The following is a 26,776-nucleotide window of genomic DNA, read 5'->3' on the forward strand; positions in this document are numbered from 1 at the left end:
ACACTGAAGTGATGGACATGAATGGCCTTGGGAAGTGTTTATCAAATCTGACACACACCTAGGGGCTGTGTTCACAAGTGCACTGATTGGTTGATCATTGGCTGTGGTTGGCTCATGGACTAAATAGAAGATGACCAGTTGTGAATAAAAGACTTGGAGCTTTAGAGTCAAGCTGGTTCATCCCCTCCCAGAGCAGAGGCCTTAGACAAGACACCCAATTCTCTAGAGCCTCAGTTTCCCTCTGCAGAAGAGAGATAGCACCTGCCTTTAAAACAAAAAGAGTAAGTAGCAACAAAACCTGCCCTTAGGGGCTCTCATAAGCTTTGATGGAGATGTTGACTGTCCTGTCCCAGCCACTTAAGGCTCAACAATGAGTATTTAGGGTTGTCACTGTCTTGGCTGTTAGCTTCAAGATTTTGGGGATAGTTTTTCTAGGATCTAGAGCTGGTTCCCCTTCAGAAACAAAGGACTTCCTGTCTACCATTTCATTCTCACCACTGTGGACTGCTTCTTAACAGAAGCTGTCTAGAAGGCAAGTGTCTGAAACATGACAGCCATGGGCAGGGGCATGATTCCAAGTACTGCAGAACAGGCTTTTTAAAAAATTTTATTTAATTTTTGGCTGTGCTAGGTCTTTGTTGCTACACACAGGCTTTTTTTAGTTGCAGTGTTCAGGCTTCTCATTGCAGTCAGTTCACTCATTGCAGAACATGGGTTGTAGAGCACAGGCTAAGGAGATGTGGTGCTCGGGCTTAGTTGCTCTGTGGAATGTGGATCTGGTTCCCTGACCAGGGATCGAACCTATGTCCCCTGCATTGAAAGGCAGATTCTTAACCACTGGATCACCATGGGAAGTTCAAGTAAACATTCTTGTCCTTTCTCCAAGTTTCATCCTAGATCTGAACAGTATTCCTCCCTCTCCCCACTTTTTTTTTTTTTTTTAATTGATCATCATGACTGGAAACAGATTCGTTGGTTTATTTTCCTGAAAAGAGACTGTTTACAGTTGCAGCAGTTGGAAAGTTCTGTGAAGGAGTCTGGACAGAGCTGGGCAGGTCTGCCTGGGTAGCCCTGGGGTTTTGGAGCTGAGCACCCCTACAAGCTGTGAGAGGGCTCCATTCTCCCTTTGATCTGCCTCCTCCCCACTTCTCTTTGGTTTCTACCTGGGTCTGAACTCTTTTATGTGATTCTCCATCCTCTCTCTCTCACACACACACACACACCCCTCTTCCTACTTCCACGCTTTATTGGCTTAATTCTTTGTCCACTTTTCTTCCTTATTGCTCTTTTTCCCTTTTTGACTTTGCCTGGGTGTTTCCTAGGCTCCATGTAGTCTAGAGCCTCTGTTCAGCCTTCTGCCATGCCTTTGCCCTGCCCCCACACCCCCTTACTCTAGGACACAATCAAAATTCCAATCCCCTCAGGCTTGAGGCAGTGGGGGTTGTGCAGTCTTGAGATCCAGAGAAATTAGGGGGGACCTTTGAGGTCCAAGAAAGTGCCAATGGCTTGGCTTAAAACAGGCCTGTCTCCTGCCCCCGCCCTTCTCTCCCAGTGCTATCAATTAGAAGCAATGCTGAGCTAAATACCACTGCTCACAGGGCAAACCTTCTTAACTGGAAATCATTACCTTTTTACTTTTTTTTTTTTTTAATAAATCATGGTCTAAATAACCAAATAATGAATCTCTCACTAAGCAGCATAATCAATCTTCATAACCCACGGAAATACATTCTGGAAAGATTGCATTTTACTGCTGTTGAAAACCTCGGTTTCATCAAATAAAGGAACAAATTGCCATTCAGGAAATTATTCTTGGGCTAAAATATGCAATCAACACTTAGCTTCCCACCTGCACAGTCCTAGAATGCACGTGGGGTAATGACATTTGACATGGGGCTTGTTACACTCCTGACCCAGGAGAAGGGTTTTCATATTTTCAATTTGCAATGTCTGGCAAGATTCCCAAAGTAATTTTCAATTAAAGTCCCTGGTACTTGTCAAACATGAAGACTTTGCTCCAAAGAAGGAATAACTTCATTAGGAGACACACTCATTTGTCAACTATTTCAGCTGAGTGTGCAAATACTAGGCTCTTTTCTTGTCCAAACACTACAACTGAACAACACAAAGTCATTTTCTGTCTCTCCTCCTCTACATGGACACAAATCTAAGGGGAGGGATTGTCCAACCATAACCCATCAGTGTTATTCCTTCCATTTTTGAGATCTGCTTATCTCTCCCATTTTAGCTGTGTTTGTTCATTTCCTTAACTGGCTCAACTTCCACCAGAAGGTTCAGGACAGCTATTTGACCCAAGCTTGGCCAATTAGAATTCAAAATGATTTATACTGGACTTAGGAGAGAAGCAACTCTATCACGTTTCTGTTAATACTAGTATAGAGCTTCCCTAGGAGAAGGCAATGGCACCCCACTTCAGTACTCTTGCCTGGAAAATCCTGTGGATAGAGGAGCCTGGTAGGCTGCAGTCCATGAGGTTGCAACGAGCCAGACATGACTGAGCAACTTCACTTTCACTTTTCACTTTCATGCATTGGAGAAGGAAATGGCAACCCACTCCAGTGTTCTTGCCTGGAGAATCCCAAGGATGGGGGAACCTGGTGGGCTGCCATCTATGGGGTCTCACAGAGTTGGACACGACTGAAGTGACTTAGCAGCAGCAGCAGAGCTTCTCTGACAGAAAGCACATGGGCAGAGAAACCCAAAGGCCAGAGTCTGGAGTATAACCCTGAACACACTTGAGTACCTGATTCCAGCTGTCCAGAAAAGCATCTCTTGCCTTTCATTGTCTACAGCAGATTATGTGAGCCATACTTGGTTATTATTTTACTTAACTTTGTGCAAATAGAATTTCTGTACTTGCTACCACAAGAGTCCTGACTAACACATAAGTGATATTAATACCAATATAAAGATGTATTGGTAGAGTAAGAATGTAATGATGTAAACATTTCGTAAGCATTGTCCTTAAATAGTTTTTGATTGGATCAATAATAATACATTGTGCCTCTACCATGGACCAGCTCTGTATATGGTTACAGACCTCAGGGGACTCATGTTCTGGGAAGGAACACAGAACATGAACAAGCCTGTTGTTGTAACAGAGGTTCATAGGATCGTATAAAATGCTATGAGAGATTAGCTGCAACTGAGGCATGCAGGAGGGCTTCATGGTGGAGAAAGCGCTTTTCCAAATCTTGAAGGGTGAGTGCAATGCAAGATGTGGAGCAAGGTGTGAAGGTGCTGCAGGCAGAGCGAGCGTGTGCTAAGTATCAGAAGCCCGACACGTATGACACTTCTCAGGAGCATCCAATAGTTCAGTGTGGATACAGCCCTGGCCCCTGGAGGGGAGGAGGAAGGTGATAAGAAATGAACCTGAGAAGGTCAATTGGGAGCAAATGTTAAAAGTCATAATTTCATCTGTGGCAAGGAGACACAGGTCTTTAGGCAAAGCAACGGAGGCAATTAAACAACCTGGTAAACTAGGTGTTTTCAAATTTAGAAGTTTAAGAGCAGTCTAGCTAGTGAATGGATTGATCATAGAGGAAAAATGACAAATAGTGAGGCTCTTGAAATCCAGTGGAGCACTGACAAGGATATGAAGCAGGACGTGGGTGTGGGAATGAATGTGAGAAAACAAAATTTAAAAAGAGTTCAGAGGCACAGTTACGAGAATGTCATGACAGACAAGGAGGGACAAGAAGGGGCACCTCAGACTTCTAGCCTGAATGGCTGGGTAGACAGTGGTACCGTCGATTGGAATGAGAAACAGGGCAGGAGAGTGTGAGTTGAGAAATTGGGTTTAATCTCAGCTCTCTCATCAGCTTGGATACACTTCTTAACACACTTCAATTTTTTCAACCATAACCTGAAAAGGCTGGAAAACGTCACAGTAGCCTCTTTACTACCTTGAATAGTGTGTAATTCAAATAATATGAATAAGATGGGTCTGACAAAGCCTAAAGGTCAAAAACATGAAGCTAATCAGGGTATAACTGAGAACCCTGAACAAACCGAGAAGGGAATGTTCACATTGCCCTGATTCTGCTTCACAGAAAGGAACTATCCTGGAGAAAAGGGCATGTGGGTTTGGGGAGAGAATGGTACAGCCTTCCTAGGAGCATGCTTCACAGAAGCCATTCTCTGCTTGCTATATGGCTTGGAGGTCTGTAAAGACCCACTCCCTTCTGTGTATTTGGTATATGACCAAGATGGTATTGCAGAGCACTAGAAAACAAAGATAGTATTCAAAAATGATTGTGGGACAATTGACAAACGTTGTGAAACAACATGGAATTAAATCCATACTCATGCCAAACACAAAATCAATTCCAGAGGAACTAAGGACCTAAATATGAAAGGCAAAACTTGCAGAATCGAATGTAGGAGAATATCTTTATAACGTTCCAACAGTAATGGACTTGAAAAACTTATTTTAAAATAATTTTACACTTACAGAAGAGTTTCAAAAATATTACAAAGAATCCCTCTATATTCTTCACCTAACAGCCTTCAAAGTTATCATCTTACATAACCATAATACATTACCAAAACTAACACTAGTATAATTCTATTAACTAAACTCTTTGAATTAAAGACTTTTTTTAAGACACAAACTACATATAAAAGATAAATTCAAAAATATTAAAACTAAGGATTTCTATTCATCAAAGAACACCATAAAGAAAGATAAAAGAAGAAACAAATCGAGTGTCAATATTTGTAGCACATACAATGAAGGATTTGAGTAAGAACATAAGAAGGGTTGGAAGAACTCCTACAAATTAAGTGGTCTTGCCCCTAAAGGTGTAGTCCATGGACTCACAGCTTTGCTGTCACTATGAGGCCTCCCCTCAGACTAAGCCAGAATCTGCATTTTAACAAGATCCCCAGGTGAGCCATATGTTTATTAAAGTTTGAGAAGCCCAGGTCTAGAGAACCTCTTGATCATGTATACACAGCTGATGTGTAAGAGAATGTTTGGAGCATTGTTCACAGTAATAAAGTCAAACAACACAGTGTTCATCAACAGTAAAGTGGATAAGCAAATTGTATACAGTTAGACAATGGAATATTATCCAGCACTGAAAATGAGTGAATTCCTCTTAGGTGTCATAAGGATGAATCTTAGCAAAAAAAAAAAAAAAAAAAAAAAACTACACACACACACACACACACATTAAAGGGAATAAAACTCAAGTCCTAAAAGACTATATCCAGTATGTTACCATTTTAAAATAGATCTAACATAAGCAAAACCAAATAATATACTCTTCAGGAATTTATACATCCTTGAGAAAAATCATTTTTTCCAAAAAGGAAAGGCAATTATAAACAAATTCAGGTTATTGTTGACTCTGGTAAAGCATAGGGATGAACAGGAGCGCTGTGCACCAGGTGTGGTCGATAATCTAGTTCATGGGTTGGAGGTAGCAAAATTATAGGTGTTCCTTTTGTTATGCTTTTTAACATACATATTATTTACACAATTTGAAACCCAATCTTTTAAAAAACCTCTCAATGCCCCAGAATTCACAGAAGTCATTATTGATTTGGGTGTTAAAGAGTCTGAGTCCATTGTAAAGGGACAATGCAAAGAGGAAGATGCAGATAAAAGAAAGAATCAAGTAGTAGATCAAGAAAGAATCAAGCCATTAAGGCAGTGACATCACAGGCCTGGGAGCACAGGGAACCCCCATAAGGCCCAGGAAAGAGGTTGGCAGATATAGCAAAAGCTAAAAATCCTGACGTTCCATGGGATTTATCAGATGACTCAGAAGTCGATTTCCAAAGGCTAACCTTAGCCTCTGAGGATCCCAGTCCTTAGTTAAGAAGGAGTGGTGGTTAAACAGGGAAATTAAAAATATATCTGCTTTATATAGAAACACATATGTAATTCATAATATATACATGTTTACTGGGGTTAAGTAATAAATCCAGTCATTGTTGAACAGCTAATACCTGAAATGGGCAATCGGAAGCAACCTTCCAAATGTCGGCATGCTGGCACCTGGCAGGGCACCAGAGCTGACCCACCAGACCCTGCTCTCCATAAGTAACAGGATGAAGGACTTGCCCAGTGACACACACTGGAAGGGTAAGCCTTATCCAAAGCAGCAATTCTCAAACTTGGCTGAACACTGGAATCACTCAGGGAGTTTTTTTAAAATGCAGCTGCCAGGGTTCCACCCCCAGAGATTCTGACTTAATTGACCTGGGATGCAGCTGTTATATTGGGAAATCTGAAAGCTCCCCAGATGATTCTAATGTGTAACAATTGAAAAAAAAATTTTTAATAGTGCAGCTTCCTTTTCAAAGGTGCCTGTGTGGGATCCCACAGCTAATAGGTTATAACACCTGGGGCAAACACAAGAGCATGAGGGTCCTTAGGGATGTGGACAGCAACCTGGACATTTTGCATAAAGGTGCATAAATACGTAGTATAGAATGACAGTAGGTATGCTGGGACATGAGGATATGATGCGATAGGTAGGGTGTCCCCAGGAATAACGACATCTCTTCTCTTTTGATCAGCAGCTATTTTAACAGCAGATTCCTCAACAGTGGCACTGCTGTTTTCCTTGACCACATAATTCTTGGTTGTGGATACTGTTCTGTGCAATAGTAGGATGTTTAGCTGCATCCCTGGCTTCTACCCACTGGATAATTATAGCATCTTCCCACTTCCGACAAACGAATGTCTCCAAACATTGACAAATGATCCCTCATGGACAGACCTGTTGCTCAAGCACCCATCCACCAGGCAGCAGGATGCCTACCTCCTCTTGCAGGTAGAGCTCATCGTTCGATGGGATTTGTTTTTTGTTTTTGCAGCCCCTCACATTTTATTTTAGGGCCCAGGAGAGCAGGGGAAGGGGATGCAAACACAGCATCCCACTAAGCGGGTAAGCAAGGTTTGGGCTCCAAAGAGCCCTCTTCCTTCTCCTGCAGCTCTGCTTGGGGGTGGGGAGAAAAGCGGTAGTGGGGAGAAGAGGGGTGGGGAGGAGAGGGGCTACTTTATGGTGATAGACTGGCCCTCAAGGGCAGCTTGAAACCGGTTCTTGAGGGTTTCTTCCAAATGGGAGGTGATCACATCTTTTTCCCCCAGTTTGGGGGCCTGGTAACTGTTTCTAGAGAAACAGGGAAAGTGCTTTCCCCATCCTGTTACCAAGGTAATTTTTTAAGCTGCGTTCAAGGACCTCGCACCAGGCACATCTAAGCAGAGGCTCTGCACAAGTCAGCCTGATAGATTAACCTGTCTCCGAAGGAGCCCGTATGCCTCTAATTGTTGTAAAATAAACACGGGATTCTGAGCTTGGGGGAGGCTGGGTTTCATCAGGATCCAGGCTGACCTTGCCCATGTTGCCCTCACCTCTGAGTAATGAGCATGAGGCCCAGAATACGAAGCTTTGCCTTTAACAATCATCACCATCACCATCATCATGATCACGGTATATCTGAATTTGAATCCCTTTTCCAAGTTCAATAGCGCAATTATTTCTTGAATGCATTGGCTGGGGACGGCACAGAAGCCAGGACCCCTGGCCTCTAAATAGCTTCCACTGGCATCCACATGTTCAGACCAAGCAATACCCATCAGCTCCCAGGCATGCTTCTAGCTGAGGGAAAGTGTGAAGGAAGAGTTCAGTGGAAGTGAGATGCAGCCGCCAAGGCAGGGGGAAAGCTGAGTGGGCCAGAGTGTCTGGGGAAGGACTGTCTGTGGAGGATGACTGAAGGCTGAAAGGGAGGGAGGAGAGCAAAGAAAGCACTCTGGAGAAGGCTGGAGGCACTCTGGATCCCAGACCTCAGTTGTTCCCCAAAATGTCAATTGCAGGTTGTTGGCTTTGTTTTTTTCTTGATCCAAGATCCCATTAAGGTGCTCACATTGTATTTGGTTCTCACATCCCTTAATGATTTCAAGTAGACTCTCTCCATTTGGCAAGCTTTTTAAAGAGGATTTAAATTCATCAGTAGGAAGCTTGACCTGTTGAATAAATAAGGTAAAAGGATGACCACTGACAATATAGCTATTCAGATAACCTGAGAAAACTGTTGAGATATTTAGGCTTTTAAATTGTAACTCAGCAATCACCTTGCAGAAGAGTCTTTAGAACCTATAGAACAAAGAAAGAACTTAGAAATCATCTAGTCTAAGTTTATTACTTTTACAAAAGTGTTGCCTTAAGTACTTTTTTATGTACTTAAGTACTTTTTTTTAGTACTTAACTACTGTAAGTACTTTTTTAAAGCAAGGTGGAAACCAACCAACCATTTTACACAGGGAAAAACTAAGGCTTGTGATAACAACATGACTTGCATATTATAACTTGCTTTAATAAAAGATGACAAAGCCTAGATTAAAATCTAGGTATCCCTGGTTGGCCTTGGGTTTCTGGATTGTCAGGGCTCCTCTCACTGTGTAGCACCTATGTTGATTTGAGGCACCTGGTTGGGAATGCAGGCCCTACCTGGCTTCACTGCTTGGTCAAGATGACTGATACTAATTAGGAAGAAGCTCCCTCACTCCAAGGAGAACACTGAGGTGCACAGCAGCCAAAGAGGCTGCTGCAACTGCCTGAAGTTTCCCACAAGGACCAAGGGAAGAGACAGGAAAGCTGTCTGAGGCATCCCACATACCAGGCCACATTCAAATGACCTGCAGTTTCCATTGGCAGACTTCACTCGTTCACATCTCAAATAATTGCCTTTGGACAGAGATTTACATGGACTTTTTTTCATTGCCCAAGAAAGCAATCATGTCCCAGGGAAAGAAGAGCTCCAGTCAGCTGCAGACCATACAACAATCCTATTTTGGCCCCACAGAAAAGTACATTTCTCAGAAAAGGCCATCACCAGGGTGGGGCGGGGGAGCTGTAGCAATATTACCAAGCAGCCTCCTATGCTGTCTCTAGTCCCTTCCTGCCTACGTGGGCTTTACTTCCCAGTTGCCCACCCTCCATTCCTTCCCAGGCTGTTCAGAGCCCCTGTTCTTCCCACTGCTTCTCCAAAGCAGCCTCAGTGCTATAAAAACCCTATGTGTGCCGTTCCCCCATCAAACACCCATGTACTCAGTTTTCTGCTCTCTCCATTGTTTCAGGGAGTGGTGTTATGAACTAATTCAGATGAAAATGATCAGTAGGGTTATTTACATTCTTGAAAGTAAACCCTTAGAGAAAAGTTTTTGCACCTAAAAACACTCGGGAGAGGATCTTTGAGACTGTGTTCTGTGATGCTCCACAGATGTGATGCAGAGGTGCTCAGGGCTGCCAGCAGGCTGAGTGTTTTCACGAAGGCAGGAAATTCGCCTCACTTCCACCAGAGCACTTCTGCTTCTATCTATGTCAATACTGAGTTTCCACCCACAGTTTCTTTTTTTTCCTTTTTTTTTTAAAAAAAAAATATTTATTTTAATTGGAGGATGATTACTTTACAATATTGAGATGGTTTTTGCCATACATCGGTATGAATCAGCCATAGGTATACTTGTGTCCACTCCATCCTGAACTCCCCTCCCACCTCCTTCCCTGCCCTATCCTTCTAGATTGTCATAGAGCATCAGCGCTGGGTGCACTGCATCAAACATCAAACTTGCGCTGGCTATCTATTTTACATATGGTAATGTGTATGTTTCAATGCTAGTCTCTCAAATCATCCCACCCTCCTCTTCTCCCACTGAATCCTAAAATCTGTTCTTTACATCTGTGTCTCCCCTGCTGCCCTGCACGTAGGATCATAAGCACCATCTTTCTAGATTCCATATACATGCGTTAATATATGGTATTTGTCTTTCTCTTTCTGACTTACTTCACTCTGTATAATAGGCTCTAGGTCCATCCCACCTCATTAGAACTGACTCAAATGTGTTTCTTTTATGGCTGAGTAATATTCCATTGTGTGTATATACCACAACTTCCTTATCCATTCGTCTGCCAATGGACATCTAGGTTGTTTCCATGTCCTGGCTATTGTAAATAGTGCTGCAATGAAATTCAGGTACATGTGTCTTTTTCAGTTTTGGTTTCCTCCCAGGGTATATGCCCAATAGAGGGATTGCAGGTTGGCATGGTAGTTCTATTCCTAGTTTTTTAAAGAATCTCCATACTGTTCTCCATAGCGGTTGTATCAGTTTGTATTCCCACCAACAGTAAGAGGGTTCCCTTTTATCCACATCTTCTCCAGCATTTATTGTTTGTAGATTTTTGATGATGGCCATTCTGACCAGTGTGAGATGATACCTCATCATGCCTTTGATTTGCATTTCTCTAAAAATGAGTGATGTTGAATATCTTTCCGTGTGTTTATCAGCCATCTGTATGTCTTCTTTTGAGAAATGTCTGTTTACATCTTCTGCCCACTTTTTGATTGGGTTGTTTATTTTTCTGGTATTGAGCTGCATGTGTTATCTGTATATTTTGGAGATTAATTCTTTGTCAGTTGTTTCATTTGCTATTATTTTTTCCCATTTTGAAGACCACTCACAATTTCTGTTTAGAGCATTTTGCTTTTCAAAAGAAAGTGTGAAAACCAGTGAGCAATGCTACAACATGTATGAACACTGAAAACATCATGCAAAGTGAAAGAAGCCGGACACAATGGCCCATATATCCTATGTTTCCATTTATCTGAAAGAAATAGAATAGGCAAATTAATAGACACAAAAGGTAAATCAGTGGTTGCAAGGATGAAGAGACCTACTTAACACCTGTACACCAGAAAGGAACACAGCCAAAAGTCAAAAGTGAAAGTGAAGTAGTTCAGTCATGTCTGACTCTTTGTGACCCCGTGGACTGTAGCCCGCCAGGATCCTCCATCCATGGGCTTCTCCAGGCAGGAGTACTGGAGTGGGTTGCCATGTCCTTCTCCAGGGGATCTTCCTGACAAAAGTGAACCGTTAATCAAACCTGACTTCATGGTAGAATTGCAAGCAGGTGGTGCTGCTGCTGCTGCTAAGTCGCTTCAGTTGTGTCTAACTCTGTGCGACCCCAGAGACGGCAGCCCACCAGACTCCCCCATCCCTGGGATTCTCCAGGCAAGAACACTGGAGTGGGTTGCCGTTTCCTTCTCCAAAGCATGAAAGTGAAAAGTGAGAGCGAAGTCATTCAGTCCTGTCCAACTCTTTGCAACCCCATGGACTGCAGCCTACCAGGCTCTTCCGTCCATGGGATTTTCCAGGCAAGAGTACTGGAGTGGGGTGCCATTGCCTTCTCCGAAGCAGGTGGCGCTAGTGGTAAAGAATTCACGTGCCAATGCAGGAGATGCAAGAGACACAGATTCAGTTCCTGGTTGGGAAGATACTGGAGCAGGAAATGGTAACTGACTCCAGTATTCTTGCCTGGAGAATCCCATGGACATGGGGATCCTGGTAGGCTACCAGAGGTCCATGGGGTTGCAAAGAGTCAGACACGACTTAGCGCGCACACACACACACACACTGGAAGTCCTTCAGATCACACATGAGAACCAACAGCCTCTATTGCCTACATAGAAGGCTGGCCTTAAACAGAAAATGATGGCTTCTCCCCTTATAATTTGGAGAAGGCAGTGGCACCCCACTCCAGTACTCTTGCCTGGAAAATCCCATGGACAGAGGAGCCTGGTGGGCTGCGGTCCATGGGGTCGCTAGGAGTCGGACACAACTGAGTGACTTCACTTTCACTTTTTGCTTTCATGCATTGGAGAAGGAAATGGCAACCCACTCCAGTGTTCTTGCCTGGAGAGTCCCGAGGACGGCGGAGCCGGGTGGGCTGCTATCTCTGGGGTCACACAGAGTTGGACACGACTGAAGTGACTTAGCAGCCCCTTATAATTTACCCATGTAGTGGAAAGACACTGCTATAATGAGAATAAGTACAGGATCTAGACAGAAGGCCAGAGGAGAGCAGAGGGCCACATAGGCTTGTGTCAGGAGGAAGAGCAAGTGGGGGCCTGTGCTCCACTCATCAAGACTTGGCTGGACTGCAGAACTGTGTCCACACTGACTCTCATCAGCCCTGGTTCTGGCACTTGTATACTGCATAACCACAATTTCACAACTTTATCTCAAAGCTGGGTTGCTGCTGCTGCTGCTGCTAAGTCACTTCAGTCATGTCCGACTCTGTGTGACCCCAGAGATGGCAGCCCACCAGGCTCCCCCATCCCTGGGATTCTCCAGGAAAGAACACTGGAGTGGGTTGCCATTTCCTCCTCCAATGCATGAAAGTGAAAAGTGAAAGTGAAGTCGCTCAGTCACGTCCAAGTCCCAGCGACCCCTTGGACTGCAGCCCACCAGGCTCCTCCATCCATGGGACTTTCCAGGCAAGAGTACTGGAGTGGGGTGCCATTGCCTTCTCTGCAAAGCTGGGTTCCTTCCCTTCAAAATGTGGTTGAGAATAATGCCTTCAGAGAACTGAATGAGTTAACAGATACAACCTTTCGGAGCAGACATTATTATTTTTATTAGCATGTGAAGATACTTTAAAAGGGCCTCAATGCCCAAGGGCTGTGTTCTGTTTGTGTACTGACTATCAGGAAGAGATTCAGAATTGCATGTTAGAAATGCCCTAGATCCACGGCTAAAAGAGAGCTGACCTGAGAGGGGAGAGCAGTCAGAAGAACATGATTTGCTACAGGATATAAAAGTTACATTTTTCAACACAGAATCAAACAGAATCTCTTCTCCTCATCTTTCCGCCTGAATTTTTTAGGGCTGTATCCAAAGGACTGAGGCGAAAGAACAAGTTTGACAAGCCAAATTCCACAAGTGCATCTGAGGGATGAAGTGGTGATGGGGTGGAGGAAGGAAGGTGGCCAGAGGCTTTAAGAAGGTTGTGAGGCTCAGGCTGACTTTGGAAAGACAGGAAAACATGCTGGATGAGGGAAATAGCAGAGGAAAAGCCTGGAGGTAGCAAACTTTGGGGGTGCTGCCTAGTTGGGCAGAGACAAGAGGGGCAAGTCTTGAGTTGGCTGATAGTGGTGGGCAGAGATCTGTACAGAGAAGAACTTGACTTTCTTCAGGGAGTCTCCAGCACCTGTGCTCTGAAACATCCTCCCAGAGAGAACAGGGATTGATAGAGAAGCTGGAGCCTCTACGAGATTCTGACCTGAAATCCCCAGATCTGTGCTCTGAGGAGGACAGGAGTCTTCTTCAAAACCCATATGGTTCTCACCTACAATTCTAAAAACCAGTCAATGGGAGCATTTCTATTCTAGTGAGGTATCAAGTAAGAATTCATCAATTTTAGGGCATTTTCTCTAAGGAAAAGTGGGATATTGTCCCATGACTTCAGTCAAAAAGGATATTGAGAAATCAGTGCTCAGGAATGGCCCACAGGTCCAAGACCTCATATTAAACAAAAAACTTAGCATATCTTATTAGCAAATGTTTTATATTGATTATATGTTAAAATGATAATTTTGAATATATTAGGATAACAAAAATTTTTATTTCACCTAGTCTTTTTGGGGGGTACTTATTAAAAATGTGATTACTAGAAATTTTAACATTACAAGTATGATCTATGACAGTCAAAAGATGGAAGCAACCCAAATGTCCATGGATAGATGAGTGGATAAGCAAACCGTGATGCTACTATGTATAAAACAGATAACTAATGAGACCATATTGTATAGCTTGAGGGGTGGGAAGGTACAATCTTGTTTGTAGGACATATATTAACTGTAAAAATACATTCCAGTATACAGTAGGTGCAGATCAATACTGTTTGATTCCACTTACATGAGGTTCGTAGAATAGCCAAATTCATAGAATCAGAAAGCACGTTGGTAGATGCCAGGGTTGGGGAGAGGGGGAATGGAAAATTAGTGTTTAATAGAGACCTCTTTCACCTTGATGAAAGTGAAAGAGGAGAGTGAAAAAGTTGGCTTAAAGCTCAACATTCAGAAAACTAAGATCATGGCATCTGGTCCCATCACTTCATGGGAAATAGATGGGGAAATAGTGGAAACAGTGTCAGACTTTATTTTTGGGGGCTCCAAAATCACTGCAGATGGTGATTACAGCCATGAAATTTAAAGACACTTCTTGGAAGGAAAGTTATGACCAACCTAGATAGCATATTCAGAAGCAGAGACATTACTTTGCCAACAAAGGTCCATCTAGTGAAGGCTATGGTTTTTCCAGTGGTCGTGTATGGATATGAGAGTTGGACTGTGAAGAAAGCTGAGTGCCAAAGAATTGATGCTTTTGAACTGTGGTGTTGGAGAAGACTCTTGAGAGTCCCTTGGACTGCAAGGAGATCCAACCAGTCCATTCTGAAGGAGATCAGCCCTGGGATTTCTTTGGAAGGAATGATGCTAAGGCTGAAACTCCAGTACTTTGGCCACCTCATGAGAAGAGTTGACTCATTGGAAAAGACTCTGATGCTGGGAGGGATTGGGGGCAGGAGGAGAAGGGGACGACAGAGGATGAGATGGCTGGATGGTATCACTGACTCGATGGACGTGAGTCTGAGTGAACTCCGGGAGTTGGTGATGAACAGGGAGGCCTGGCGTGCTGCGATTCATGGGGTCGCAGAGAGTCGGACATGACTGAGTGACTAAACTGAACTGAGGGACAAAGTTTCAGTTTAGGAAGGTGAAAAATTTGGATGAATGATGGTGAGAGTTGCACAGCAATGAGAATGTAGTTAGTGCCACTGAACTAGACAGTCAAGTACGGTTAAAATAATACTTTCTATTATGTGACTTTTACCACAATAGAAAAACAGTATAAAAAGTGGTGTGTATGTACAATGGCATGTCATACAGCCTTTAAAAAGAAGGAAATACTGACACACAGCAGCATGGATGCACCTTGCATCCATGTAGTGGATGGCCAGTAGTGAAATAGGCCAGTTGCAAAAGGATAAATACCATATGAGTCCACTTACACGAAGCACTCAGAGTGCTCAGATTCACAGGGACAGCACAATGGTGGTTGCCATGTGCTGAGGGAGAGGGCAGCTGGGGGAGTTACTGTGTAATGGGCTTGTTTCTGTTTGGAAAGATAAAGTTCTCGAAACAGATGGTAGTGGTAATGGTTGTACACGTCAATATGGTTAAAACGGCGAGTTTTATGTAATGTATATCTTGCTGGTGTTGTCTGTTGTTGTTTAGTCACTGAGTCATGTCTGACTCTTTGCGACCCCATGGGCTATAGCCCGCCAGGCTCCTCTGTCCATGGGATTTCCCAGGCAAGAATACTAGAGTGGGTCGCTACAAGGCAAAACAGGAAAAGGAAAATATAAAGAATACAGTAAACTGAAAGGACTTTTAGTGAGTTCTAAGAAAAATGGAAATCTTCAGTAAATTAAATCTTTAGTTTTCAAGTCAATTAAAATGTTATTTCACTGTTTCTTAGACTTCAGCTCAAGAATCTTTCTACATTTAAGGGAGTCTCTCACTGATATAAAGCAGGATGTTCTCCATGGTCCAAGCAGGAATCCCAAGGTTTGGTTTGCCCCTGGAGGCACTGGTGAGGCAGGGAAACCTGGATGTGACTGAATGAGTGGCCATTCCCATCTGAGGCTGGGGGAGGGGTGGTCTGTTGCTGACTGCAAGGGTAGTAAGAGAAAGAGGTGAGAAACAGGAAGGTTGTCCTGTGGGACACATTCCCTACCAGGGCTCTCGGGACTCCAGATGGGGAAAGGAGTTAGGGCCTCTAGAAGGAAGAAGCTGTTGTCAAGAGCAATGGTGTGCCATTTAGCAAAAGCAGGGTCACTCTGAGGCCCAGGTGAAAATGGAGCATGGAGGAGGAGAGAGGTGTCCTCTCCGTAGCCTTGGGCACACAGACAAACGCTGGTGAAGGCAGCTGGGGAGCAGAGCCTCTTTGGCACAGAAGCTGGCATTGCCACCAGCAGCAGCGGCTAGCAGGCAGCAGAGGGAGGACCAGGGCAAGAGCCACGTGGTGACTAAACACAGACCCTTGGTTTGTGGCCCGTGGGGGGTTTCTCTGTAAGTCGCAGAAATATTTGGAAAGGCTTTGTAGGAGGCTGAAGCCCTCCTATGAGCATGTAGGGGAGCAGGAAACAGGAACTCAAGAGTTATTTACATGAATGTGACTAAATTTTTACCCAGACTGGTGAGGCCTGGGAGAGAGGTTATATTACATATGAGCTGCAAGGGTGCCCCAAATTCACTCTTGAGGGAAAAATACCCCCACAAAGGTACAGAGAATAGCTTGGTAAAATAAAGTTCCCTGAACAAACAAAAATCCAAAGGCAGAATGATTTAATTCAATTTTAAAGACCATAATGAATAACAAGGAGGAAATCCACTATCCAGAGGGGATTCTCCTGAGAAAAGGCTCCAAAGCAAGAAACTGTGAGTATTCTTCCCAGAAAGAGATGAAGGTGGACTTGAACATTTTCTAAAGTAGTTAGACCACAGGTGCCCTGCACGGACCATGGGCAGTAGAACCGAAGACACCCACTTCATCTAGCACTAGAGCAGCTGATCCCACCAAACCCATGAGCTTTGGCCCAACTTGAAAAAGTATCAGGAACAACTGTATTGCAAATAATGCAAATACAGAACAAGCACTTATCGGAGGACTGGGAGCAAAAGTACACGCTTGGAGTTACAAGATTATAGAACAAAAGGAACTCCCTCTGTCCCTCTCCCCATATTGTCCTCACTCGCACAGGACGAGATACAGCTTGAACCCAACTCCAGGACACTGACTGGATCGTGTATGCTAGAGACCTCATCCCTGTGTGTCGGGAGGGTGTTGCACCTGACTCAGCCCTTCCTGACTTGCTCCCAGGAGAAGTTAAAATGAAAGTCGCTCAGCTGGGTCTGACTCTTTGTGAGAAGTTAACCAGGGGCTTTTCCCAGCATAAGAAGAAGTCTTATGTTTAATCTTTTCCTCTTCGGCTTGGGGCATTACTATTCTTTTGGTCTCCAATCTGTGCTCCTAATAATGTACAGAAAATTAATGAATGCAAGTAATTATAAAAAGCAATAAATCAAGTTAAGGTTTGAGGCCACTACTGTTTGGGGGCATTAATATCCTCTTTGTGATTATCATTATGGCCCTTAACAGACATAAACTGCTGCTGCTAAGCCGCTTCAGTCGTGTCCGACTCTGTGCGACCCCATAGACGGCAGCCCACCAGGCTCCCTTGTCCCTGGGATTCTCCAGGCAAGAACACTGGAGTGGGTTGCCATTTCCTTCTCCAATGCATGAAAGTGAAAAGTGAAAGCGAAGTTGCTCAGTTGTGTCTGACTCTTTGAGACCCCACAGACTGCAGCCTACCAGGCTCCTCCATCCATGGGATTATTCCAGGCAAGAGTAAAGGAGTGGGTTGCCATCGCCTTCTCCAGACATAAACTGAAAGTCCCCAAATAGAATGTTTTCTTCATGAGATGCTTCCAGATGAAAGAGAACAGCAAGGTGGTCGGAAGGAATTCAGACACTCTGTTCATCCTAGAGAAGGATAAGAGCCAAAACGTCTGTGTATCATTGATACCCACTGATGCCTATTATGTTGACCCCACAAAATCATGAAGGCTTTCTGAATCATTAAAGAAAGCTTGGGACATGTCTAGTTTATTTGTTTAGTGTTAAGTGTATTTCCTTGTATTTGAATTCTTTGTGAATTTGTAATCTGCCTGTGGTAACTGGGTTATTCAAGGATGGAATCTTCACTCCATTAAGCCAACCAAGCCAGATAAACTTTGACTTTCACCCAGACCACCTGAGCTTTCATGTCCAGCTGCAAAGTCCTCCCTGTTCCTGAATTCCCGAGGCCCTGTCATGCAATTCAAGGGTGGGTCCTCCTAACAGACTTTGTCAACATGTAGATCAAATAAGAGCAAAGCCAGTTCCATGGATAGCGTGGGTGTACATCAAAGCCCTTTGGGAAATCCAGGGCAACAGCACATTGGTTTCTCCAAGCAGGGTTCATGGCCCAGCTGCAGCAGACCTGCTACATATGCACAGCTGGTACCTACCACGTACTCGAGAGGAATGCAAGGCCCACCCACCCCTCGTAGGAGTCTGTTATTTTACTTTTTAAAAAGCTCCTCTACTTAAAATAATTTGACTTCCCAAAGTGTTCAAAAATAGTACAAAGAATTCCCATATACCCTTCATCCAGATTCCCCAAATGTTAATATCTTACCTAACCATAGTACAATGATCAAATAAGAAAACTAACACTGCTGCAAGACTTATGTACACTACCGATCTCACTCAAATTTCATGAGTTATCCCAAAGATGACAATTTCATCTTTGGTCCTAGATCTAATCCTGGGTCACACATCACAATCAGCTGTCATGCTTCCTTAGTCTAGTGGACCCCATGATTGTCTCCTCACTTTCTTGCTCTGTGGCCTCAAGGCAAGTGAACATTTCCCCTGCACAGGGCGTCAACAGCAAGAGGTCTGTCTCAGAGCCTGGCAGGGCAAGTGCTGAAGGGAGAGGGTCCTCATGTCCAGTGGGTGGTTAGGATACCCTTACCAATGGACATCAGAGGAGAGGATTGATTTCCACTAAACACTCCTACCGCTACACCATGTGGCAGTAAAATTCCATCAGTGGACCCTGTAGAGTGTGGTAAATCTGGGGGAAATCTTTAGGATTTTCATTCTCCTGGCTTTCAAAATTCTTACAGAATATATAACTACTTTTTTTTTTTTTTGGTCAAATAAGTTGGATTTACCACAGAGAAATTACTCACCCTTAGCAAAGCTGTTTAAAGAACAAATATTGCTTTTTCTCCATTATTTCCTCAATCATAATCAGAATATAATTGTGTCAAAAGTTATACTCTCCCTTCACACTTGTATACACACACATACATGCACACAGTCTTCTGAATGCATCTTCTATTATTTTTCATATTTATTTATGCATCTGGCTGCGCCAGATCTTAGTTGTGGCACACAGGATTGTTGATCTTCTTTGTAGCATGCAGGCTTTAGTTGCAGCATATGAACTCGTAGTTGGGGCATGTGGGATCTAGTTCCCTCACTGGGGATCAAATCTGGGCTCCCTGCACTGGGAGTGCAGAGTCTTAGCCATGGACCACCAGGGAAGTCCCTGAATGCATATTAATGTTTCAGTTATCATTAAAAGGCTACATGATGGAGTAGTTCCATGGCACATTCTGGAACCAAACTGTCTGAGTTGAAAACCCAGCTCTGTCCCTCACTAGCTCTGCGACCTCAGTTCTCATCAAGCAGGGATAATAATAGTGTAGATCATGTAGTCAATTAGAAGGAATGCATGTTTGCAAAGCCTTTAGAACAGTTTCTGGGATATATTAGCACTATATGGGTACTTGTTAAACACATTTTTCAACAAAGAGGCCAATGAGACTACTTTTAACAAATTAGCACCCTTTGTATTAACATGCTACTAAATAAATCTTCCTGAAATGTAAATGGATCATATCACTTGCATGATTTAGGCTCTATGGTTGTTGGTAGTGGTCTAAACTGGAAGTTCCCAGATGGCATCTGATGTACAGATGTGTATTATGTACACGTGTGGTCTGCATGCACATTTTTTTCATTTGTTTTGGGGTCAACATTTAAAAGAAGAGATTTCACAGAAAGTGAATTTCTAATGTTTCTCAAAAATTCATTCTTACCCAAATGGAAGTTCTCCTGCCCCAAATAAACAACCTCAAGTGGAGCTCAAGAGGCAGATCCCTTTAGGGAGGGGCTGGATGGTACAGTCAGCCACAGTCCCCACCACTCCCTATAGTCTCCCTGACGCTGAAGTGACAGTGACTTGCCAAATATGATCCCATGTACACAACTGTTTTTCACAGAGTGAAGAAATAGATCTTTTTACCTCTATAAAGAGTAGAGCAAAGCATTTAAAAGGGCCACACATAAAGGAAAACATGAGAATATATAGTTCTTTTCAGTAAGAACATTTTTCTTACACATTTTATAAGCAAACTGTGTCAGAGTCAACAGAGCGTAACCAAAGATGCCATTTCTTGCACTGGACTGCTTCACTCTCTTGCTTCATTCATTGTTGCCTGGTCAGAGTAGGTAGTCAAATTGGTGACCCCTGATCCACAGAACACATCACCAATATCTGGCATAGTATGTCAGGCCTTTCATGACTTCATCCCTGTGACTCCCTTCAAGTTCACATCCCAATGCACACATATCCTATATTCAGCAATTTTGAACTTTTTGGTAATGTGACTCCATGTCTTTTATTTTCCATTGATGTGTTACAAAAGGAACATCTAGCTACAAAATAGAAAATTTTAGTCTGGTGCTGGACCTTAAATCACTGGTATTAATCAGTATTACTCAGCCCAAAATATCCATAAAAAAAGAGACAACATTTGGTTTAATCATGTAACCAAAGCCATCTTGATGATAAATCAAAGCTAGATCATCAAGAACAAAAAGTACCTACAAATCTTCAAGCATAATTCATCCTGACTACAATATAATAAAAACATGCATAAGGAGTGCAAATACAATCCCATGTGCCACACAGCAATTTAATCAACTGACATAGACTATTATGAATTGAAAAATATATGTGGCAGTATATATTTTGAATAGTATCAGTAACATGCTGACATTTCCTCCTGGAGGATCAGACTGTGTATATATTACCAGAATCATCTGAACCCAAACAAAATTGATCCTGGTTTAGGAAAGATCTTTCCTTGGTGGAGAGTTCAGAATAAGTGGAGAGAGTGCTGAAAAGAATTTTTTACATAATGATATCTGTGGGAACAAGAGGATGATTACTGATGCTGTTATCCACATGTCAGGCCCTTCAGGCAATGGAAGAGGCCCCCGAATCGGGGAGGGGAGGGCCAAAGGAGGGGTTTTTCATCTAGATCTTGGCAGCTTGTTAGCTTAGCAAAACGACAGAGGATGATGAGATCTGTGGGAGCTTTATTCAAAGTATGTATGTATTGATGGACATATTTTATTTTTAAGTTCTTTTGTTTGGGTGTGGAAACTGAGTCCCTGAGATTGTGACTTGCCTGAAAACCAACAGCTGAGAAGATAACTCTTATATCTGAACTCCAAGGGCTCTGATAACTAACCCACAATTGCTTCCTCTTCTGCCCTGCAGTAAAAGATGACATTTCAAAACTTAAATATTTTACTAATTTTTTGTCATATCTTAAAACCTATTTCAGTGCTAAAAGTCTCTGATTCCTTCTTCCTTGGATGACAGATGACACAGACATAACTATCATACATCTCACATATGTAAATAATTATCCCCATCTATTGAGTGGCTCCTATGTGCCTATCACTGTATACACATTGTCTTATTTAATTCTCACAATACTAGGAGGTAAATACTATCTTCATTTTACAAGTAAGAAAACAGATTTAAAATGTATTTTAATAAAATGTACTTTATTACAGAGTAATAAAATAAGTATGTCCATGGGACTTAATAAGTAGTGAAACCATAATTTTTCCAGTTTCTCTGGCTCCAAAATCTGTGCTCCCCACATGGCACTGAAGTGCCTCTCCAGATGAAAGCATAAATAATCATGACTCTTCATTGACATGTACAGGCCAGGTTCTAGGCTAGATGCTTTCCTCCGGCTCTCAAACGATTGTTACCACAGTGGTAGGAGGCACACACTACTGCCTGTTTACATATAGGGAACAGACCTCCTGCCTGAGAGAAGTTGACTTGCCAAGGTGCAGTCTACATGTGAACGAGGGTCTGTCAGGGTCCAAAGCCAGGCTTCCCCCTAGAAGTGCTCCAAGCCTTTGGTGGAACATTCCAAGCGTAGCAAGTAAGTTGTCTAGACAAGTAGTTCTCTCTCAAACTTGACTGCATTTAGAATAAGCTGGTCAGCTTTTAGAATTCCACTGCGGGTATTGTTTTTTAATTATGTATCTATTTTTGGTTGTGCTGGGTCTTTGTTGCTGTGCATGGGCTTTCTCTAGTTGTGGTGTGTGGGCTTCTCATTGCGGTGGCTTCTCTTGTTGTGGGGCGCAGGCTCCAGGCATGTGGGCTTCAACATGCGGCCTCAATAGTTGCCGTGTGCAGACTCTAGGGTGCACGTGCTTCAGTGGTTGTGGCCCACGGGCTTAGATGCTCCAGGACATGTGGAATCTTCCCAGACCAGGGATCAAACCTGTGTCCCTGCATCAGCAGAAAGATTCCTATCTCCTATACCACCAAGGAAGTCATTCATATTGTTTAATGGGTACAGAATTTCTGTTCAGGATGATGACCAAGTTGTGGAAATTGAAAATAATGATGATTATTCAGCCTCTAGGTCTCAGCTTCGACATCCCTTTCATTCAAGTCCTTCCTGGCCTTCCCCCTCTATCTGCTTCCCTGAGCTCTAGTTAGGGACCAGCCATGCTCCCACACTATGGTGGCAGTCAGCACGCTCAACTGCAGCCACCAACACTCAACTCTTTCTTGGGGGCCAGGAACTGACTCTCATTCCCGACTGAATCTCGGGCCCTGAACTAGTGGCTGAAACAGACAGGGTACTCAACATAAGCTCACAAAATTATTCAAATTCTGAGCTTCCAAGGTCCTGAGGAGGCATGATAACGGATCTTACCTGAGGTTGGTTGGCTGCCCTAACCCTGTCCACCAGCCTCCTCCAGTGAGTCCCATAAGGAAAAAGAAGGGAAACTCTGGTCTCTGGGGCTTGGACAAGTGGCAGAGGGCCTGTATTCTACCCATAGCCACTTCTGTCTATACCTGAGTCACTGCCCTGCTCAAACACGTCAGGAACAAAGCTCCCCAAACAATAAACTCCATCCTTCCTCCCCTAGATCAGGTCCCCATCCCCACCAACTTGTCCCCTACACATTTCTGCAAACTTTGCCCACTATTCCCTTCCTATACCCCCGAGTCCATTTTGCCTATAAACAGTCCAGCAGATTCCTAGCTGCCCAGCCTTCCAGTGCAGTGCCTTCCCATTGCCCCAGCTTACTCTACAGAAGTCCAGCCTTTCTTATTGCTCATCCCTGTGTTACCTCCTCACACAATCCTCTGGGATTCTCCAGGCCAGGAACACCAGCTCCTCCCTACTGGCCTCTCTCACATTAGTGTTCATTTCTATCTGCCTTACACTTCTCTGTACATCTTTCCTGTCTCCTACTAGACCCTGGGTGGGGAAATGCTTTAGCTGCTTCACAGGATGGAGCCTTGTACGTGGCAGGCTATAAGATATGTATATTGAATTAACTTATTAATTAGGTGAGCAAGCTAAATAGTAGGAGTATAGACTGTGAGAAGGGAGTACATAACATAACAACCACAACTACCATCATGCCTTCTGTTTGTGGAGACTTCACACCTTACACAGCATTTTGACCAAGTTTAGGTCAGGCGGTTTTCATAAATATCTTTAGGGCCAGCAGGGTAAATTCTATTCTCCCTAATTTACAGGCTGGGAATAATTCTCTAGGGGGCTCAGTGATTTGCCCAACGTCCCACAACTGGACAGGATAGGACTGGGATTGCAATCAGGTCTTCTAAATTAAAATCTCACCCTGTTTCATTAAACCATGTTGCATAAATAATGACATTTGGGTCCACAGTTACCTTTTTAGTGAAAAAGAAAAACTACAAGTATACTTTTCACAGTTCCCAATTCAAGCTAGCAGGAGGGCTCAAGGGCAGAAGGTGGCCCTCACTGTGGGGTCTCTTGGCCCCAGCATCTTGGTCTGACTAAGCCTTTCTTTTCTGCCATTGGCACTGCCAGTCTTGGCTCTGGGCCAGGAAGCACGCCAGCTGCGTAATTGTCCACCTCTGGACAGGATTAGCCCTCTGTCTCACACTTCCCCCAAAGGCTGTGTAAGACAGGGTTTTTTTGAACTGTCTGTTTTCTACTCCACTTACCAAAAAAAAAAAGTCCTGTTTTTGCTTAATTTTAATCCTGGAAATGAAGAAATACAGACCGGTTTTGGTTTCTAATCAAAAAGGCTGTAGGAGTTCAAATCAACTGAAACCTACTAGAAATCTAGCATTTCCTTAGATCAGTAATCCAAACAGCCCGAGTCCGCTCTCCCTGGCTTGCATACTGAGGCTCCAGGTCCAGCTCGCCTTCCAAGGTTCTGGTGAATTTCATTCAGGCCCTCCAATCCCCACGCTCCTTCTTCTAGGAAGCCTACTTCCTTCTGAAGACATCGGAGTGAGGCAACACTGCCCATCTGGGAACCCCCTGGGCCTCTGAGAAGCCCCAGGGCCTTCTCTGCTGTAAATGAGCACCAAAGTTGTCCTCCCAGGACCACCCACGATTAGGGGAAGGCAAGTGAGATATATTCCTCATGCAAAATTTAAGGGAAGCACCAAGACAAAGTCAGTCATCAAGACATGTAATACTTAAATGCAATATCAAAAAATCAAAATTAAGGGAAAAAAAATCCATGAGGAATAAAATATCAAATTTTAAAATAAAAACAGGAAGAGGATTCGTAATTTTCCTTTTGCCTCAGGCTTCAGTATGATTTCACTAGGCACTGATACTAATCTTATCTTTTTTAAAAAAATATCTATTTATTTACTTGGCTGCACTGGGTCTTACTTGCAGTTCGTAGGATCTTTAGTTGTGGCATGTGGGATCTAGTTCCCTGCTGCTCCCACTGCTGCTAAGTCGCTTCAGTCGTGTCTGACTCTGTTCGACGCCATAGACGGCAGCCCACCAGGCTCCCCCGTCCCTGGGATTCTCCAGGCAAGAACACTGGAGTGGGTTGCCATTTCCTTCTCCAATACATGAAAGTGAAAAGTGAAAGGAAAGTCACTCAGTCGTGTCCGACTCTTCACGACCCCATGGACTGCAGCCTACCAGGTACCTCCGTTCATGGGATTTTCTAGGCAAGAGTACTGGAGTGGGGTGCCATCGCTTTCTCCAATATTTTGTGCAGTGTGAATCATTTGCATTAACTTTTATTTTTTAGTGTTGTATTAAAATCTCAGACGGTAAAGAATCTGCCTGCAGTTCAGGAGACTAAGGTTCAATCCCTGGGTCAGGAAGAGCCCCTGGAGAAGGGAATGGTAACCCACTCCAATATTCTTGCCTGGAGAATTCCTTGGACAGGGGTCACAAAGAGTCAGACCCAACTGAGCAACTAACACTTTCGCTTTCTTTCAAAATCTTATGTTGAATACTGTGGGTTTGGGTGCCCCCCTAAATCTTGTGCACAAGGCAAGTGCCCCACTTGCCTCACCCTAATCCCAGCCCAAGACCTTCCTGTACGAGAGTCAAGTGACTTGTGTTAGAAGGTCAAGGCTCTGACCGTTACAGAAAACCTGCAAAGCCACCTCTTCCTACAGCTTACCCAGGAGCCCCTTCTGTAGCACTTCTGACCATGGTCATTTAGTCTCAAGGTCAATGGTTCTAAACATTGACTGCATGTTAGAATCACTTGGAAAGGTTTTGTTTGTTTTTAATGCCAACAGGGGCTTCCCAGGTGACACAGTGGTAAAGAATCTGCCTGCCAATGCAGGAGACACTAGAGATTTAGGTTCGATAGTTGGGTCAGGAAGATCCAACTATCCAACTAAGAAAATTGCAATCTATTACAGTATTCTTGCCTGGAAAATCCCATGAACAGAGGAGCCTGATGGGCTATAGTCCATGGAGTTACAATGGGTCAGACATGACTGAGCAACTGAACACACACACACACATTGCTCGTTAAATCAGAATCTCTGGGAATGCAACCTAGCATCAGCCAGATGACTAAGCATCTCAGTTTGCCCAGAACAAAAGCATTTCCTGGGGCCTGAGACTTGGGACAGTATTAGACCTGGAACAGTCCCTGGAAAACTGGGACAACTGGTCACCATCATTATTTCCTTCTCGGATGATCCCAGTGTGCCGGATGATTGAAAACCACTTAAAAAATACTCCTAATGACAAGGAGCTCATTGTCTAAAGACAGTAGCGGAGTTCTCAAACCTTTGGCATGATCTAATCCCACCAACCAAAACATAGACTCTGATGGGAATGGCAGGAAACCACTGCAGATTGAAGCCTCAGGAGACAGCTGTGAGGACAGAAACAAGGGAAACATATACTCCAAGAACCAACCTGGTGTGAAGTCAAGTTTGGCAGCAGAATTATGTACTGTGAAGGAAAAAGGGGCATGCATGTAAGTAACAGAGACATTCCCACCTCTTCACAGTACTGACACAGCTCAAGTCACACCTGGGGGTGGGGTAGGCAGGCGTGCAGAAGGGAGGGGGAGGGCAAGTCAGTTTATAGACTAAATGTCATAAGCAAAACCCTGGGTTGATACCCACATCCAAATAATACTTGGCCACAAACTCCAATCATCCCTTTTTTCCTGAAAACTCTTATTCTTTGACCTCATTGTCGTTGTCTGTGGTCGCAATCAGAGGGTTAATTGAATACAATGAAAGATAAATTCGAGGAGACAGCAGTAAATTAAATTAGGGGAAAACATTCCCACGGTTTTGATTTACTTCACAGGAAGAAGCAAAATATTGGACATCTTCTATTATTTCACTCTTGCCTGGAGGGTAAATGCTGGATAAACTTGCAGAAAATTCTAAAAAGGTTGCTATAATCCCTACCCATCTCTGGGATGATGTTTTCTTTAACAAGAATGAAAAGTTGTCTTTAAAATGCAAATGTACCCTTGGTAAATCTTTCAGGGATCTACTTTGAGGCCAAAAGATCTCACCTCTCTGTTTCTGGGGCTTCTGAAAGGCATTGCAAAAAGAGGCATTGGTTTTTTAATTTTTTTAATCAGGAAAGTTGTTTTGAAAACTAACCTGCTTCCGCTGTGGCATAAGGATGTTTGCTGTACTGCTGACATCTACTGAGG

The sequence above is a fragment of the Bubalus kerabau genome, chromosome 10 (genome assembly GCF_029407905.1).
Source record: "Bubalus kerabau isolate K-KA32 ecotype Philippines breed swamp buffalo chromosome 10, PCC_UOA_SB_1v2, whole genome shotgun sequence".
Lineage (NCBI taxonomy): Eukaryota > Metazoa > Chordata > Mammalia > Artiodactyla > Bovidae > Bubalus > Bubalus kerabau.